The 15,365-nt window shown below is 39.9% G+C and overlaps 4 non-coding genes across 4 annotated transcripts; 3 read left to right on the forward strand and 1 right to left on the reverse strand.

Moving 5' to 3' along the window:
* Positions 1-294: 294 nt before the first annotated feature.
* Positions 295-367, forward strand: TRNAK-UUU. The gene has a single exon. It is a non-coding gene; the product is annotated as a tRNA-Lys (tRNA).
* A 1,453-nt stretch (positions 368-1,820) lies between these two features.
* On the forward strand, positions 1,821-1,892 carry TRNAD-GUC. The gene has a single exon. It is a non-coding gene; the product is annotated as a tRNA-Asp (tRNA).
* A 1,681-nt stretch (positions 1,893-3,573) lies between these two features.
* TRNAK-UUU lies at positions 3,574-3,646 on the reverse strand. Its single transcript has one exon. It is a non-coding gene; the product is annotated as a tRNA-Lys (tRNA).
* Positions 3,647-10,182: 6,536 nt separating this feature from the next.
* TRNAL-CAA lies at positions 10,183-10,289 on the forward strand. Its single transcript has 2 exons — positions 10,183-10,220; positions 10,244-10,289. It is a non-coding gene; the product is annotated as a tRNA-Leu (tRNA).
* The last annotated feature ends 5,076 nt before the right edge of the window (positions 10,290-15,365 follow it).

Raw genomic sequence — 15,365 nt, forward strand, 5'->3', positions numbered from 1 at the left:
TCTTGCCTGGAAAATCCCATGGATGGAGGAGCCTGGTAGGCTGCAGTCCATGGGATCGCGACTGAGCAACTTCACTTTCACTTTTTACTTTCCTGAATTGGAGAAGGAAATGGCAATCCACTCCAGTGATCTTGCCTGGAGAATCCCAGGGACGGGGGAGCCTGGTGGGCTACCGTCTATGGGGTCGCACAGAGTCGGACACGACTGAAGCGACTTAGCAGTAGTAGCATGACTATTACTAGAATCCCTCTGGTGGTCTTATTTTACATAATGAGTTAGATAGTCTCTTAGAGGGCCTGGATAGCTCAGTCGGTAGAGCATCAGACTTTTAATCTGAGGGTCCAGGGTTCAAGTCCCTGTTCAGGCGCTAAGGCCTCGATTTGTTTTCAGTGTTTATTTAAAAACTATTTGGATAACAGCCCATTTAAGAATGCCTCTGAAAGTGAGGAAGCCTTAGCAGCCAAATCAAGCAAAGTCACTGACCTAAAATAGTTTACCGTTTAGTTTTTCATTAATTTTCCTTTTCTAATATTAACAAAAACACTTCCCCAAGTTTCTAAGAGGAATCAAAAAAAGGCATCATTTAAAAGTAATAAACTAGTGACAGTTTTAGAAGTAAGTCATTTAAAAGTTCCCTTAAAATGATTCATTAATCTGGGAGTAGAAGGGAACAATTTGGGTGGACTCGATGTGATGGTTTTAGGAGGTGGGACCTTTGAGAACTGATTGGGTTATGAGTTAATTTCTCAAAAATAGAAATAGTGCCCTTTCAAAGGAGACCCCAGGGAGTTCTCTGTCCCTTCTGCCATGTGAGACAACAGTGAGAAGACAACTGCCTATAAACCAGGAAGCTCTCACGCAACAAAGAACCTGAACCATGAATACTGCCTTTGAGGTGTTTGATGCCTGTCTTTGTCTAGAGATTTTCTTGTTTCTTTAGACTGAACACCAAAAACCTCCCTTCTGTCTCACCCATAAGCAATTTTAATCAGTACTTTTATACATTTTAATGTATACTTTGGTGCAGTTAACTATATTTCTGCACATAACACCTCATCTTTCATCCTTAATTTTAGTGGGTTAAATATTGTAGGCAGGAATTTGTGTCTACCTAGAACTTCTGAATGTGATCTTGTTTGGAAACAGGTTTTTGCAGAGGTAGTTACATTAAGATGAGGTCATTCATACTGGATAAGGGTGGAGCCTAAACCCTACCACTGGTTTACCCTATCCTTACAAGAGACAACACTAGGAGGCAGACAGAAAGAAGAAAGTCATATGTGGACAGAGGCAAAGACTGAAACCATACAGCTATAGCCAAAAACTATAATGGATTTTGGGGATCCACTAGAAGCTAGGAAGAAGCAAGGAAGGAGTCCTTCAGCAAGCCTTCAGAGAGAGAATGGCCCTGCCCATATCTTAATTCCGATGTCCTAGTCTTCAGAACACAGAGACAGTAATAGCACACTAACATGAGAGAAAGTTCCAGGGGAAAGTGATTCCTTGGGGTGAATCTAAAACAATGAATAAACTTGAAGAAAAGAAGTCGTTTTGAATGGAGGGAGGTTTTTGGTTTGTTTGTTTGTTTTTTTAAGTTTAATGCCTTCCTTGATATTAATGAACATTTCTTTGCTATTAGTGATAAAATTTAGATAACATGAGGAATCCCTTTTGATGGACTGTTATTGTAAATATTCTTCCTGTATTCTTATCGTTAAAGATCCGTGAAATTCCTAGGAACTCACTGCCCAGAAAGAGTTCACGGCACAACATGTGAATGTCTCTTAACTGAGGTTCTTTTAAAGCCTGTTTACGGGTCTTCCTCGTTAGTATAGTGGTGAGTATCCCCGCCTGTCACGCGGGAGACCGGGGTTCGATTCCCCGACGGGGAGATCACAATACTACCTTTTTCAGCTAAGCCTGTAACAGAAAGGAAATCTTTCTGCTCTTTCGTTTTGTTCTAAGTTGAATTCTCCCGTGTTGACTTATTAGTGTGTTCACTGAGCAAGCAACTCCCTTCTGATGGAAACCCACGGCTGCCTTCTCTCTGAGAGAAGTCAGATACAGCGCGGGGGTTCAAAGTGTGCCCATTTGACTCGAAATATTCCGAGATCTTGCAATATTAATTTTCATTTGTCAACTGAGGTGATGGAGATGTTGCTTGTACAGGAACCGCCCTTAGAAAAGTCTCAGTGGTTCCCAAATTTTGGTGCACATTAGAATAACCTTGTTGTTCAGTCGCTAAGCCATGTGCGACTCTTCGCGACCTCACGGACTGCTGCACGCTAGGCATCCCTGTCCTTCACTATCTCCCGGAATTTGCTCAAACTCTTTTCCATTGACGCGGTGATGCCATTTAACCATCTCGTCCTCTGCTGCTCTCTTCTCCTTTTCCCTTCAATCTTTCCCACCCTCAGGGTCTTTTCCAATGAGATCGCTCTTCGCATCAGGTGGCCGGCCAAAATATTGGAGCTTTAGCTTCAACATCAGTCCTTCCAATGAATATTCAGGGTTGATTTCCTTTAGGATGGATCGATTGGATCTCCTTGCAGTCCAAGGCACTCTCAAGAGTCTTCTGCAACATCGCAACTGGAAAGCATCAATTCTTCGGTGCTCAGCCTTTTTTTATGGTCCAACTTTCACATCCCTACTTGACTACTGGAAAAAAACATAACTTTGACCATACAGACCTATGTCGGCAAAGTGAAAATTCCTGACAGAGGGATGGCAACCCATACTAATTAAATTAGAATGTCCGGAGGTGGTAGCCAGGCTTCAGTAGGAATTTAAAATTCTCACCATGTAATTTCAATATGCCTCAAAGTTTCGGAGCAGCTGGCCATTTCTCTCTGGTTAGTTACTCTGACAATGTTACTAACATATTCAAATTATTATTGTATTTAATATAAAATGTAAGCTATTTGTAAAGCATTAAAAAAAAAACCCACTAGCGATCTAACATGGATCATATTGTTACTACACATTATGCTGCAACAATAAAAGTAACTTAGTGTTACTCCTCCAAATCAGGTAGTCAGCACAAGAGTGCCACACAAGAGTGGGAATAGTATAATTTCAATTCATGTAAAATTATGGACATTTGCACTGACACCTTCCATAGCTCTAATTGGCCAAAGTACTTTAATTTTTATATGTAAAAAAGGAAAACGTATAACGTTAGTTAAAAAAAAAAAACCTGATGAAGTTATTAGATACTAGCTAACATAAGTTGTACAGTACACCTAAATATGTATTGAAAATGTGCTGGTTTTGTTTATACTTGGATGTTTTGAAATTCGGACATATACAGCTTACTAAAATATGTTTAAAATTTCAAATCTGGTGATTCTACATTTACTAATATACTTTTGAACTTTTTTATTTGGAAATAATTTCAAACATAAGAAAGGTTACAAAAATAAAAATTTTATAAGGAACACTCTATATCCAGATCCACCTTTCCTTAACATTTTACCCTATGTCTTTATTATTTTCTTCTATATCATGTTTTACTGAGTCATGTAAATATATTACATAAACCTCAATGTGTGTCACCTTAAAAAGATAGGCTAGCGCCTGAACAGGGACTTGAACCCTGGACCCTCAGATTAAAAGTCTGATGCTCTACCGACTGAGCTATCCAGGCCCTGATTGTAGAAGTTGAATTGTCCTATAAATAACTAAATCTCATTAGCAATTTCGATCTCCAGGAAGAACTGGAGTAATCCATAATTTCAGAAACAACCCGGGTCTTTCAAAAGCAGGGCTCGACCACTTAAGTCATCTACTCACCAAACAGACCATTTAACCTCTGCACTGTACATTCTTTAAGTACATTTTTAATTGCTGGAGAAATGAAGATTATTCCTAGAGTCAATTACTGCCGAAGAAGATTCACCAATCTGGGTCAAAGGAGATCATATTTACTTCTCAGATAAGTTTGAAGAGAAGATGCACAAGGCTCCCCTCACCAACCTGTAAGAGAACCTGGAGGAGATTTTTTTTTTTTTTAAGGAACAACTAAAGTAACGGAGGAGAATCTTCCAAAGAATGAAAAGACGGGCAAAGATGAGGTTTCTAATCTTGACATAATGTAGGGGCATCAAATTTGGTTGTACCCTTTGGTGTCCCCCTCCCCCTGCCCCGCCCTCAGTTTCAGAAATGAAATGTCTGGGAAGAAATCCAAGGCTTCCTCTAATTTTCTCCTCCACATTTTATCTAGCAGCCCAACTCGTCCAAAGACAGGAATGGCTTGACACTTAAGGAAATAGTGCTTTTGGTTCATTCAGTGTTTATTGATTCATGAGACAGTTTTTGAGCACCTGTAGAGAGATCACACGGAGAAGGCAATGGCACCCCACTCCAGTACTCTTGCCTGGAAAATCCCATGGATGGAGGAATCTGGTAGGCTGCAGTCCATGGGGTCGCTAAGAGTCGGACACGACTGAGAGACTTCACTTTCACTTTTCACTTTCATGCATTGGAGAAGGAAATGGCAATCCACTCCAATGTTCTTGCCTGGAGAATCCCAGGGACGGGGGAGCCTGGAGAGCTGCCGTCTATGGGGTCGCACAGAGTTGGACACGATTGAAGCGACTTAGCAGCAGCAGCAGTAGAGAGATCACAGGAGCAAAATCCCAAAGCATAGGTGCAGAAAAGGAAGATAGAAACCACTTAGTTCCATGAGGACTGCCAAATTCAGGACTATGAATTTTTGAGTCAATAATCCTTAAATTATTTAAGGTATTATTTACTGTTTTTTCTGTATGTGAAGCCAAGTGCAATCCTGACCAAACATGAAGAAAATACAGACTCATATATTACCCATAATACTAACCATTATGAAATCATGTGCAAATGCTATTTTATTATAGAAGTTATACAGAGAACTTCAGAAGTTAAATATGTAACAGATATATACCTGGAGAAAATATTTAGATATTACTAAATGTGGATCAGAAATCATTTTGACTTGACCTAAAAAACAAACCATCCCTCCTGCAGGATTTTTTCCTCTGATGTCCAAGATATGTTTAAAATAAACATCCTTATTCTATCTCTGAGCTTCACGAAATTTTAGGTACTTTTTCTGTCTCTCAATGTCACTGATAAGAGAAAAATCAGAGGTGGAAAAAAAAGATAGGATGAGAGTTTGGATGAGGCCTAGGGATGAAGGAATGGGTGGGAAGGGATGACAATTTTGATTTGAGAAACGGTGGATACATGAGTTTGAATAAGCTCTGGGAGTTGGTGATGGACAGGGATGCCTGGCGTGCTGCAGCCCATGGCATCGCATAGTCAGACACGACTGAGCAACTGAGCTGAACTGAACTAAAGACAGGTTAAGTAAGGAGATTATATGTTGCACAATTTCTCTGCCAGCTTTATAGGTTTCTTTACCTTTATTCAAAAACATCTGGCTTTATCCCATTTTGTCAACTTTGCCCTGGCTATTCCCTCTGCCTGGAAATATCTACCCCAGATATTCACATGACTCAATCCTTTTATTATTTCAGGTCTTTGTTCAAATGCCACCCAAACCTTCAATATTACAGTATTTCAGTCAGTTCAGTTGCTCAGTCATCTCCAACTCTTTTCAACCCCAGGGACAGCAGTACTCCAGGCCTCCCTGTCCGTCACTAACTCCTGGAGCTTACTCAAACTCATGTCCATTGAGTCAGTGATGCCATCCAACCATCTCATTCTCTGTTGTCCCCTTCTCCTCCATCTTCAATCTTTCTCAGCATCAGGGTCTTTTCAAATGAGTTAGTTATTCGCATCAGGTAGCAAAAGTATTGGAGTTTCAGCTTCAGCATCAGTCCTTCCAATGAATATTCAGAACTGATTTCCTTTAGGATGGACTGGTTGGATCTGCTTGCAGTCCAAGGGGCTCTCAAGAGTCTTCTCCAACACCACAGTTCAAAAGCATCAATTCTTCGGTGCTCAGCTTTCTTTATAGTCCAACTCTCACATCCATACATGACCACTGGGAAAACCATAGTCTTGACTAGATGAACCTTTGTTGGCAAAGTAATGTCTCTGCTTTTTAACGTCTCTGCTGTCTAGGTTGGTCATAATTTTTCTTCCAAGGAGTAAGCGTCTTTTAATTCCATGGCTGCAGTCACCACCTGCAGTGATTTTGGAGCCCCAAAAAATAAAGTCTGCACTGTTTCCACTGTTTCCCCATCTATTCACCATGACGTGATGGGACCAGATGCAATGATCTTAGTTTTCTGAATGTTGAGTTTTAAGCCAACTTTTTCACTCTCCTCTTTCACTTTCATCAAGAAGCTCTTCAGTTCCTCTTCACTTTCTGCCATAAGAGTAATGTCATCTGCATATCTGAGGTTATTGATATTTCTTCCTGCAATCTTGATTCAAGTTTGTGTTTCGTCCAGCCCAGCGTTTCTCATGATGTACTCTGCATGTAAGTTAAATAAGCAGGGTGACAACATACAGCCTTGACATACTCCTTTCCCAATTTGGAAACAGTGTGTTGTTCCATGTCCAGTTCTGTTGCTCCTTGACCTGCATACAGATTTCTCAGGAGGCAGGTCAGGTGGTCTGGTATTCCCATCTTTTAAAGAATTTTCCACAGTTTGTTGTGATCCACACAGTCAAAGGTTTTGGCATATTCAATAAAGCAGAAGTAGATGTGTGTTTTTTTGGAACTCTCTTGCTTTCTTGATGATCCAACAGATGTTGACAATTTGATCTCTGGTTCCTCTGCCTTTTCTAAATCCAGCTTGAACATCTGGAATTTCATAGTTCATGTACTGTTGAAGCCTGGCTTGGAAAATTTTGAGCTTTACTTTGCTAGCATGTGAGATGAGTGCAATTGTGCAGTAGTTTGATCATTCTTTAGCATTGCCTTTCTTTGGGATTGGAATGGAAACTGACATTTTCCAGTCCTGTGGCCGCTGCTGAGTTTTCCAGATTTGCTGACATACTGAGTGCAGCACTTTCACAGCATCATCTTTCAGGATTTGAAATAACTCAACTGGAATTCCATCACCTCCACTAGCTTTGTTTGTAGTGATGCTTCCTAAGGCCCACTTAACTTCACATTCCAGGATGTCTGGCTCTAGGTGAGTGATCACACCATTGTGATTATCTGGATCCTGAAGATCTTTTTTGTATAGCTCTTCTGCGTATTCTTGCCACCTCTTCATAATATCTTCTGCTTCTGTTAGGTCCATACCATTTCTGTCCTTTATTGTGCCAATCTTTGTATGAAATGTTGCCTTAGTATCTCTAATTCTCTAGAAGAGATCTCTAGTCCTTCCCATTCATTGTTGAAATCTCCCTTACATCCCATATTTCTTTGTTTACTGTTTCTTCATGGCTTTTTACCACCATCCAGCTGTCTGCATATATAAATTATGAATCAGAGAAAAGCAACCCTGAACATCCAGGAACTGAGCTGGCATTTATAGCTATGTCTTAATGTTTTCTTGTTGAATATAAGCAATTTTCCAGAACATCAATATCAGGCAAGACTTCTGTAATAGATTAAGACAGAAACAGGACAACTCTATGATCATGTCTGAACATAAATAAACAGAACATTGTCCATGCCAGAGAGTACCAAACATTTCCCTCTCCCACATTATACAAACAACTACCATTTCTTTACTAATTTCAGCTCTATTTTTAGTTTGCCCTACTTTAGGTAAGATTTAAGATATCCAACCACAGAATTACCCCCCACCTCCTGAATGTATACAAACCAATGCAAAGCCATACTTTCTTAAAACTGCCCCCAAATCACCTAACAAAAGTGATCACCTAAAAAAAGATCACAACAAACTGTGGAAAATTCTTAAAGAGATGGGAATACCAGACAACCTTACCTGCCTCCTGAGAAATCTTGTATGCAGGTCAAGAAGCAACACTTAGAACTGGACATGGAACAGCAGACTGGTTCTAAATTGAGAAAGAACTACAGTCAAGGTTGTATATTGTCACCCTGCTTATTTAACTTATATGCAGAATACATCATGCAAAATACCGGTTGGATGAAGCACAAGCTGGAATCAAGATTGCCGGGAAAAATATCAATAACCTCAGATATGCAGAAGACCACCACTCTTGGGGCAGAAATCAAAGAGGAACTGAGGAGCCTCTTGATGAAAGTGAAAGAGGAGAGTGAAAAAGCTGACTTAAAAATAAACATTCAACAAACTATGATCATCGTATCTGGTCCTATCACTTCATGGCAAATAGGTGGGGAAACAATGGAAACTTTCTATTCTTGGGCTCCAAAATCACTGCAGATTGTGACTGCAGCCATGAAATTAAAAGATGCTTGCTCCTTGGAAGAAAAACTATGACCAACCTAGACAATATTTTTAAAAGCAGAGACATTACTTTGCCAACAAAGGTCCGTCCAGTCAAAGCTATAGTTTTTCCAGTAGTCATGTATGGATGTGAGAGTTGGACCATAACAAAAGCTAGTGCCAAACAATTAATGCTTTTAAACTGTGGTGTTGGAGAAGACTCTTGAGAGTCCCTTGGACTGAAAGATCAGACCAGTCAATCCTAAGGGAAATCAATCCTGAATATTTATTGGAATGACTGATGCTAAAGCTGAGGCTTCAATATTTTGGCCACCTAATGTGAAGAACTAACTCATTAGAAAAGACTCTGATACTGAGAAAGATTGAAGGTAGGAGGAGAAGGGGATGACAGAGGATGAGATGGCTGGATGGCATCACCGACTCAATGGACATGAGTTTGAGCAAGCTCTGGGAGTTGGTGATGGACAGGGAAGCCTGACATGCTGCAATCCATGGGGTCCCAAAGAGTCAGACATGACTGAGCAGCTGAACTGAGCTGAAAAAAGGTTACAAAGTCCAATTCTTATAATCACTTCTTTCTAACTCTCTTACTGAGACACTCCACTGTTCTCCTGATGTGCATTCTCTCCTGCGGCAACAGTTAGCAAAACCAACTTTAGGAGTATGCTTTGGCACTCACTAGCTTCATGTATTGTCACCCCTACTCAAACCCAACCACAGAATCTGAGTATCCATTAAATAAATATTGTTAAATAAATACGCGAATAAATAAAGAGTCGCCTTTTTTTCATAAGAAAATAAAAGGTCACATTCTTGGGAAGTGTAGGTCAAGAAAGCAGTAAATAATGTTTTAGGTGCTTAATTAGACAAAAATTACAGACAAGTATAACAACAACACAAGTAAAACTAACTCCTCTTCTACCATTGTCCATACACGAAGTAGCCTGCAATAACTGATTTACACTTGGTGTTTGCACTCCTGGTAACCCTAATCGTAGAAAATGGAAGCAAGGACAATATGAACTAGCTTGACTCAAAGTGAAGAATAAACAACATATTAAAAACCTGTCACCTTTACCACAGGGACTGGAGGCTGGGTTGAGGGTGGAAAGAGAGACAAAGAGAAACTATTTGTTACTTGGTAACGGCCATCAACCAATTAAACTCGTACGTCTATTATCCTGTGTCCTATATCGCATCCCCTTTTCCTAGGCCACTGGGAAGAGATTAATGGGAGAAAAGAAAGGAGGGAGAAAGACGTTACTGAAGAATAAAGAGATTATGGGGAGAAATGCCGGAAGAGGGTGCAATATGCCCGCCTTGTACTCCTCGACGGACAGTTCTAATGTTTAAACAGGTTTATTGAAAGGGAGTTCTAGCCCTTCTCACTGACTCTCTTCTTGCCTATGCTACTTTTTAATTTATCGTGGAAATGAAAAAGCCTAAACACCGCGGGAAGCAGACTGAAGCAATCTTCGAAACCAGCGCTAATTCGGTTCTGGGCTTCCCTGGTACCTTAGTTGGTAACGAATCTGCCTGCAATGCACAGACCCCTTTTCTTTGATTTACTAAACTCCCACACTACGGGGACCGTTTTGGGCTGTGGGACTGTTGGGCCATTGGGAGGCAGGCAGCGCGGTGCGGGAGCGGTAAAGGGACGTGCGGCGGGTGCTGCTTTTCAATATCCCCTGGCTGGGCTCCTCTGCTGACTTTGTGCCATCCCAACAGTCTCCAGCATCCATCCACCAAAACCTGTCTTTTTTGCCTCTCGTTTTGCAGTCGGTTCGGAGCTTGCGTTTCACCCTGTGCACTCTGGATGTAATACTAATCACATTGGTTGTTAATCACAGCAACAGATTATACGTAATACACAAACGAACCTGTCAGGATGGCCGAGTGGTCTAAGGCGCCAGACTCAAGTTCCTACTTCCCCTACTTGGGGTTTCTGGTCTCCACTTGGAGGCGTGGGTTCGAATCCCACTTCTGACATGGTGGTCTTTTGTTCTTATGCTCAAATTCTGCAACTTCTGTCGGTAAATTATAGCCACCTTCTTAGGCTGCATTGCCAGATCTTACCCATTACCACCGATATTTCACCCTTTCTTCAGTTCAGTTCAGTCGCTCAGTCGGGTCCGACTCTGCGACTCAGTGGACTGCAGCACGCCAGGTTCCCCTGTTCATCACCAGCTCCCGAAGCTTGCTCAAACTATGTCCATCGAGTCGGTGATGCCATCCAACCATCTCGTCCTCTGTCGTCCCCTTCTCCTCCTGCCTTCAGTCACCCTTCCCAGACCAGTACTATTTAGATGTCTGTCCTCTCATCATGCCTACCTTCCCTCCCTCCTTTCCTTTTTGTTCTTTCTTTTTCAATAAAAATTGCCTGTTTATGAGTATCTACATGGAAGAATAGTTATATATCAGTATTAAAATGCAGGTCTTAACATATATGTGAAGTGATGGTTATAAATTTCTGTATTCAGTATTTTAACTGTTCTGTGAAGGTTAAGTTTTGAATATTCTTCCACAGATCTCCTGCTTGTCCCTCCCTCTCTGTTGTCCTCACCTGACTCTCTTTTCTTCTTCGTCTTACTCTTTCCTTTTTTTGTGTACCTTCTCCCATCACATCTCGGATTGCTAGTCAAAAGGTATTTGCTGTAAAGTGAAGAGGATGGATGTGATAGATATATTCTATGACATAAGACAAGAGAATTGTGGGAGAGAGGAGAAGTAGAACAGTGATTCTTAACCAGGATTGGTTTTTAAAAACAAGATGTTTTTATAAAAATAAAGAAAGGGAAAGAGGGAGAGAGAGGGGAAGGAAGGAACTTGTCCAGGTCCCATTGCCCTTAAGTGTGGCTCTATCTACCAGATCCTAAATTATTTGTTAAATATATATTCTGTTTTATTACTTTGATTTCTTTTGTAAATCTAGTAATTCACATGTTGGATCTTCTTTGCTTTTCTTTTTACATTTCATTTTCTGCCTAACTTATTTGAAATTTTAGTTCTGTTTTTTCCTTCTTTTCTACTATCCTCTATATTGTTTGCAGTTTTCCTCATTGTCAATTCTATTTTTGTGCTCATGATATATATATATATATATATATATATATATATATATAATGCTCTTCACCCTGCTCTGTGCTGATATAGGCTCTTGGAACTGCCCTGTATGGGTTTTCATGCTCTCTGGTTTCCATCTGGGTTAGGTCAGTGGGAGTCCCAACAGGAGATAGGTGGATCTAGGAGGTCTGCTGCTGCTACTGCTAAGTCACTTCAGTAGTGTCCGACTCTGTGCAGCCCCATAGACGGCAGCCCACCAGGCCCCGCCGTCCCTGGGATTCTCCAGGCAAGAACACTGGAGTGGGTTGCTATTTCCTTCAATGCATGAAAGTGAAAAGTGAAAGTGAAGTCTCTCAGTCGTGTCCGACTCTTAGCGACCCCATGGACTGCAGCCTACCAGGCTCCTCCGTCCATGGGATTTTCCAGGCAAGAGTACTGGAGTGGGGTGCCATTGCCTTCTCTGCTAGGAGGGCTAGCAGCAGGTATTTACTTCTTGTCTTTCTGCCTGCAGGTCACTTTAGAAGAGCTACATTCCTTGACCGGAGGCTATACCTCATTCAAGGAAGCCCTCACTACAAAGCTGTCTTCTGGGTTCAAGTAATTACACTCTCTTCATGCCTCTTCAGGTACAGAAGTAATAATACTCTTACTGCTGCTTGTCCTGGAGAATGACACTCTCCTTGGTGTTTTTTCTCTAGCTGAACACATTTTTTAGTAGAAAGTTTATTGTGAAATATATGTCTTATGCACTTTAATTCTTCAGATTATCTTGTCTGGATGCCACCAAAATTAACATTTTAACTGTTTCATTCTTGGATTTGGAGACCTATATTTTCCTAAATAATAAGTATAACTGCTATTATTGATTAATTGATTTAGACATTATATACTTATTTTCCATTTGTTAAATAATTAACTGCATTATGCCACTACCACCCACTAGTTCTTATCCTTCCAAAATATTTATGTTTTACCTTTTGTTTAATTCAGTGTTTATTGTTTATGTCATTTTTCTAGGTAAGTCTTATACACAGCATTGTTGTGAGCTATGATTCTGTTTTCATTCTTTACTGGATGCTTATAATTGCCTAAAAAGGCAAGCTTTAAAAAGAAAATGTTTAATGTGTCTAAGTCCATTCATATGTATTGATAATTGCTAATTCTTCCTTAACTTCCAAATATCTTTCAGTGGAGCTTTCCATAAGATCAATCAAATCAGATAATAAATCAGCTCAAATATTTTTTCTTGAGGATATTTTTCCGGTTGACTTCTACATGCTTATAGTCTGAACTGGTTGCTCTCTGGACCTGCTACACTGCCGTCATCTGAATCTTCCCTTGCTCATCTGTTCATAATCTATTTTTTGTTCATTTATTTGCTCCACTGTTTCAGTGGAAAGTATTCTCAAGGTTTTTGGTTTTTAGGTTATAAAAATAACTCAGAGTCTGAGGTAATGGTGAGAAGAGCCCTCAGTATGCTTATATGTTAAGTTAGACTATACCAACTTACACCAGTTGCCTCACATATATTCTTAGCATTTTTACCTTTCGTTTTTGAACACCAGTTTTTTTTTTTTTTTCAGTCCTGCCATGAGGGTAAAGCCCTAACTGTCAGAGATTTGAGAGTTAGGTGAGGAAAAAGAGCTCAGCCTTTAGCATTCCCTTACATCCAGATACAGAACAGATCCTCTCCTGTTCTCATCAAGGTACTCAGATCCTCATCTGTAATAGTCTAATCCCATTCTTTATTTTCTTTGCAGAATAAATCTCCAGATTTTTTCCTGGGTGGTAGAAGGGCAAACACTCAGTATAAGTGCAGAGAATTTAGGGCTCTAACTCTTTCTCAAATTTTAAACAATCTGCTTTTCGTTTCCCTTTAGCCTCCAGTACCCAGTGGTCTCAGTTCCTGAGCTTTTTAAAGAAACTTTGGTATTAATCAGATTGTTTCTGTGAAGTCTATTATGATTTGTCTACCTATTTTTTCAGTTTTAGTGTTTCTTACCTTCCACTTCTTTTGTGTTCTCATATTTGAGCTTAAAAAAATCTTTTTACTATAGTTTTAGTGAGTTTTCAGGGGACATACAATAAAAATTATAATTTCTATCTCAACAGTATCTTAATTTAATATGGATAAAAAATTTTATAGAAATTCCATGTAATTTCTAACCCACCTAAAAATTTTAAGTTGAACCAAATCAAGCTAGCTTTAAGTCATTTTAAAATTTGATGGCTATTGGAAAGCATTTGTTGTTGTTCATCCTCTGAGTTGTGTCCAACTCTTTGTGACCCCGTAAACTGTGCCACACTAGGCTCCTCTGTCCTCCACTGTCTTTGGGAGTTTGCTCAAATTCATGTCCATTGAATTGGTGATGCTATCTACTGCTGCCCCTTTCTTCTTTTGCCTTCAATCTTTCCTAGCATCAGGGTCTTTTCCAATGAGTTGGCTCTTTGCACCAGGTGGCCAAAGTATTGGAGTTTCATCTTCAGCATCAGTCCTTTCAATGAATCCTCGGGGTGGATTTCCTTCAGGATTGACTGGTTTGATCTCTTTTGCAGTCCAAGGGACTCTCAAGAGTCTCCTTCAGCACCACAGTTTGAAAGCATCAGTTCTTCAGTGTTCAGCCTTTTTATGATCCACCTCTCACATCTGTACATGACTACTGGAAAAATCATAGCTTTGACAAGATGGACCTTTGTCAGCAAGGTGGTGCCTCTGCTCTTTAATACCCTCTGTGTGTCATAGCTTTCCTTCCAAGGAGCAAGCATACTGACATAAGCATAGTCTTCAAACCACTACATATTGTTTCAAGTGATCTTACTTTACCAGTGGGCCCATGCCAAGCGGAGGTTCAAAAGAAAATTATTCAATACACTATTTGTTGGTAAAAGATTTCTGATGCAAATTTCCAAAGCACCGATGAAACTGACCTTAACTAAGAGAAACATCTGACAGCAGAAATAGACTCTCCTGGAATCCATACAATAGAGTTCCAATAGAATGATTCAAAATGAGCTAAAATTAATATAGACAAAGGAAATGAAACACAAAATTAAGAACTTTTGACTCATTAAAAAAAAAAACAACCTGACAATAGGAAAAGGAAACAGAAACTTTAAAACAAAACTTTTAAAAGTAATTTAAGAATAGTGGATGCATTTTAAAACAAATTAGGAAAAAGAAAATTAATAAACTGGTAAGATGAAAATGGATGTGAGAGTTGGACTATAAAGAAAGCTAAGCACCAAAGAATTGATGCTTTTGAACTGTGGTGTTGGAGAGGACTCTTAAGAGTCCCTTTAACTGCAAGGAGATCAAACCAGTCAATCCTAAAGGAAATCAGTCCTGAATATTCATTGGAAAGACTGATGCTAAAGCTGAAACTCCAATAGTTTGGCCACCTTATGCAAAGAACTGACCCATTGGAAAAGACCCTAATGCTGGGAAAGATTAAAGACAAGAGAAGAAGGAGATGACAGAGGATGAGATGGTTGGATGGCATTACAGACTTGATGGATGTGAGTTTGAGCAAGCTCTGGGAGTTAGTGATGGCCAGGGAAGCCTGGTGTGCCACAGTCCATGGGGTCGCAAAGAGTCAGACATGACTGAGCAACTGAACTGAAGATGAAAATATCCAGAATAAAAATGTTATAAAAGGAAAACAATCAAGAAGTTGAGAAAGTATAACACATTGACTGTTAAAGCCAAGAAGCAAGGAGAGAAAAGATTGAAAAGAAGCAATATTTGAAAAAATAATGACTGGAAATTGATCTGAACATTCAAAAAGCCCTACTACATCCAAACTGGATAAATACAAAGAAAACCACATTTAGGCACATTTAGGCATATCTGGAAGCTAGCCTCCAAAATGTCCCTCCAGTGATCCCTGTGGGGATTTGATGCTTGGGGAATCAGTACAAATGATGCTTTCTGGCTACTACTGTTGTGGTGAGTAATAAACCATCCTTTGTCTCTCATCCAGAAGTCTCATGTCTTCTGCCAGT

Source organism: Bos indicus x Bos taurus, chromosome 23 (genome assembly GCF_003369695.1).
Source record: "Bos indicus x Bos taurus breed Angus x Brahman F1 hybrid chromosome 23, Bos_hybrid_MaternalHap_v2.0, whole genome shotgun sequence".
Classification (NCBI taxonomy): domain Eukaryota; kingdom Metazoa; phylum Chordata; class Mammalia; order Artiodactyla; family Bovidae; genus Bos; species Bos indicus x Bos taurus.